Below are 4,585 nucleotides of genomic sequence, written 5' to 3'. Positions count from 1 at the left end.
CCAAGCACCAGAGGTGAACGCTCTACCACTGAGCCACCGCGGCCCCTCACGCGATTCGAAATCGTCATCTAATAGAATATCTGACCTGCTTGGAAGCCCTTTTGAATTTCTTGCAAGAAACATTAGCTTTTATGAATAATAGGATAGAAAAAGTGAAAGCACACTATTAACTCAACTTAAGAAATTAACAATCTTGATATCTACAGCCGGATGATTCATTGGTTTCTATTTAACGTTAGAACTAAATTTGTAATTAAAACGTAATCTTGCAGTGTGTTCAGTGCTATTTCACTGAAAGTTAAACCAGTATCTCGTGCACCTAAAGTATATGCGCTTGCCTATAACCAATTTTAATTATGGATCGACGATTGGTACATCTTTTTATTTTAATCAACTAAACTGTATTAGATTCCAACAGCTAAACACACCTTTGCTCATATTTGTAATTATTGAATTTCCCCCGGTTTCCTCTATTAGACTTCATAGTATAAATATGTAAATATAAATGTATGTTTATTATCAAAGAGGAAGTTTAATATGTATACTGTATTTTATATTTCAGATACTTAAAGAGATACACACACACCACGATGGTCTTCACAAAATTATTATTCGCAGTTACGTTCGTATACGTTTGTAGTCAGGTAAGTTAGAAAATGAGTACTTATTCAAGAATAAAACTAACCAATAACGTAGGCAGAATTTCATTAAGGAAGGGAGGAGGGTTCAAGTTCCAAAATTCATATCATTTCATGTTGGATTTGAGTTTAGTGTCCTTTTCAGCAGCGAGATTATGTGAGACGCAGAGCTACAGCTTAACGTGGAATCCGATTCAACCGGGAATACAACCAGGATTTCCCGAACCAAAAGCGCGTGCGCTAGCTATGAGGGAGGTCTCATATAATTTCATGTGTTTATACCTTCTTACACTAATATTGTAAATGGCTACTTTTTAGAGTATATTTTGCTCAAGGGAATTAAAACCAGGAAACCCCCCTTTGCGTACGCCACTAAGACAAATTATTAAAAAATAATTTTATTATTTTTCTGACAAAAGAGTAATTCCATTTTAAGTCCATAAGTTTAATAAACAAAAAGAATCAAGATTTTAGGATCAGAATGTATTTTATTATTTATTGGTTTATTGAAGTTGAGCGCATCTTTTCAGTATCCATGCTATACAGGACGTGGACCTATAGTTTAAAGTGGAATTCGAACCACGGTCAGGCGTTCAAATTTCAATGCTCGCTCACCGAAAATCGAGCTACAGGAACAGCGTAGATGGCCCATCTTAATTTACTATTATCTAAATATATTGGTGATACAGAATGTGTAAAGTTTAATCTGCGGTTTTGCCATAAAAACAAAACAATATGGAAAGTTACTGCTAAACTGTATTTTTTTTTCGTTTTTTCTAGAAACGCTAAATTCTAACAAAATACACAAATCATTAATGATAATAATAATAATAATAATAATAATAATAATAATAATAATAATAATAATAATAATAATAATAATAATAATAATAAAGCAAAGGAATTGCTAAAACGTATTCAAATTCTATTTGGCAAATTATTCCCATTTTATTCTAAGGATGCATTATACCTGATCTACTTAATCCCTATTTATTATATTGTTAAGGAACGGAATTTGATCGTGCTTTATCCCCATTTATCACAGTACGGTGTGAGAAAATTCTTTAGTGCTCTAAGTTCAATTGTGAGCTCTGTGGTGCTTAATGCTTATAATCTACGCAGTAGAACATAGGCAGAGTACGAACAAGAAAGCAATTTCGTCTGTAGTATATGTACCCCTAACTGTCTCTCTCCCTTTTGAACAAATCATTCCAAACACTATAATGACCATGAGGACTCGTAAAGCCTGGGCATTACACCAATCATAGAATTGCTTTGCCTCACGCGTGATACATCGGAAGAATTCGGCACGATTTACGGAGCTGCTTTCCGAACGCACACTTGAGAAAATGCGGAACAGCAGAAGTACATTAACAATATTGTTAAACTTACAGTACAAGACATGGGTAACGAGCGACAAAAAAACAGCACATAAACAAAACGAAACTTAGCGGCAATCTGACAACACTGTACTGTCTTCGTATAGCGCGAGAGACCACATGGCAAAATTTAGTGGATAGGGGTTGACGACCGGGGCACATCCTCGCGTTCTATTGAATGCTGAAATTGCTAGATCTAGGTTACACTTCACGATTCATTGCGAACACTATAACTGTCGGAATTGAAGTTCTTTTCATTGTTTCTGGTAATTTTCCTGGTAGTTTCGTTGTAATACACGAAGTATTGCTGGTAATATTTTTTAATAATGTTGCTGCTCCTACTATAGGTAATTTGCTGGTAATTTTATTGGTACTGTTGCCGGTAGTTTTTTGGTTACACTGCTGATAGTATTATTGGCAATGCGCTGGTAGTTTCGTTGGTAATATTGCTGATAACATTTTCGGTAATATTACTGATAATATTACTTACAGTATTGCTACAAATATTGTTGATATTTACCAGTGAAAAGAAAAGCTTGTGATTACGTGCATGTACTGCAAAATTACTTGCTGAAATTAAGAATCTTCACCCCGGCGAAATTAAAATACCCCTAATTTTACAGTAATTATGTGATATCTTCAAATAGATAAAAGATAATCGAAATGTGGAACACGAGCGCCCTAGACAATATTATATTACCTGAGAAACCGTTATCACGACTCACTTATCTGCTTTCGATTTCGAGCCATTTTGAAAATCGGCATTTATTTTCGTGTTTCTAAACAGCTGAAAACGGAAAGCCACTAGGTGACTTGTGACAACGGTACCTCACGCAAAATAATATTGTCTAGGGCGCTCTTGTTCCATATCTCGATTATCTTCTATCTATTTGAAGATATCACATAATTACTGTAAAATTAGCGGTATTTTAATTTCGCCGGGATGAAGACTCTTTAACAAGTTTTAGCCTGTAATCATATTTTTAACTCTTTACTTTATAGTTCTTGAGAACCATAAAAATAATTGCTTTTTATTAAAATGTTCCTGTTATTTTTCACAGATTGAGACAACATCTGCTGAGCCAACAAGTTTCTTGAAAGGAGCTGTTACCGGCTACGGTTTAAGTAAACTTTTTGGAAAAGACGAAGGAGGTGAAGGCGGCGAAGGCGGTGCAGGAGGCGCAGGGGGTGGACAACAACAACAACAAGCCTCACAAAACATGAATATGAATCAAGCGCAGTCAAAACGAAAATAGCACACACACATTCAATCCAACATATATTACCCCAACACAAATTAGCATTGCTTTAATCTTGGTGTTCACAGGGATGGTTATTCTTGTGGTCACAGGAGCAAGCACATATGCATTTAGAATATTATATGGGACAATAGAAATTCCAATATAAATATATAAAGAGAATACAAGGTATCCTACAGCTACAACAAAACAAAGAATTTTCAATGTGTTCACAGTCAACTTATTCATAATTGTATGTCTCTTTTAAATAGAAATACCAATTATACCTATGGTTAATTAACAACAAATTTCGTGGAAGGTTTCAATCAACATGCACTAGCACCCTTTAACCACTACACTATGTATCGACCACATCATTATACTAAGTATTATATGATAAGAAACTATCGGTGAATGCGGGTGTATTAATATATATTTTTGAAATTGCTTTTGATGTGTGATATAGTTAAAGAAAAGTCTCCCGCCGTACGAAACTAAAACCCAAAGCACATGACACACACATCCTTACGTTAACAAAATATGGAATTGCCTGCAGCCACATAGTGTGCAATACAAGTAATACTATTAAGAAATAATTAGCTAATTAGACTTTGTAGATATTATGACTTTCTAGAAAAAATAATTGTAAAATAATTAAAATGTGATTTCTGTGAGAAATTTAATTTATTATTCTTGAACGACAAAATGTATTTATTAAGTACGAATCTACAAAAAATAAAGAAATAAAAATTGTAAATTGTATAATCGTAATATTTTTTCGTTTTGTAACCTTATATGACAATCCAAATCCTCTTCTCATAATAAGGATAAAATTACTCTTATTAATATGGTAAATGCATGGTAATGTTTTTAAAATTAATAATTACAGATCGAGTTCCATATTCTAACCTTCTGATATATACATCTGAATGTTTAATTCTGCACTGAGTGTTAACTGAATTGAGACCACCTACCTAATACTTTGTTGTTCCATCTTTTGCTTGAAAGACGACCTGGACACGGCATGGCATTAAGTCTAAGTTCCTGATATGTTTCCACGCGGATCTGACATATATTCCTGATGGATCTCAAAATGAGCCCATGCCGGTGCATGTCGTGTCGGTCATGGTGCGAAGAGCTCGTTCCACAACATCCCATACATGACATATAAGATTAAGATCCAGTGAGTTTGGCGGCCAATTCATGTGCAGCAGCTCCATGGAATGTTCCTTAAGCGAAGCAAGTGGAGTCCTGACTCGGAGGTAACGTGCATTGTCGTCCTGGGAAATGGCTCTCCGTGCGGGTAGAAGTGTTTCATTGAAGGGTATAC

The 4,585-nt window shown here is 34.8% G+C and overlaps 1 long non-coding RNA gene across 1 annotated transcript; it reads left to right on the top strand.

The window, feature by feature from the left end:
* The first annotated feature begins 561 nt into the window (after positions 1 to 561).
* On the top strand, positions 562 to 3,516 carry LOC145691717 (uncharacterized). The gene is made up of 2 exons (XR_014132512.1): positions 562 to 644; positions 3,079 to 3,516. It is a non-coding gene; the product is annotated as an uncharacterized LOC145691717 (long non-coding RNA).
* Positions 3,517 to 4,585: the final 1,069 nt, after the last annotated feature.

Source organism: Thermobia domestica, chromosome 8, assembly GCF_964235325.1.
Source record: "Thermobia domestica chromosome 8, izTheDome1.hap1.1, whole genome shotgun sequence".
Classification (NCBI taxonomy): Eukaryota; Metazoa; Arthropoda; class Insecta; order Zygentoma; family Lepismatidae; genus Thermobia; species Thermobia domestica.
The sequence above is the reverse complement of the archived record's forward strand: the minus strand, read 5'-3'. Positions and strand labels throughout refer to the sequence as shown.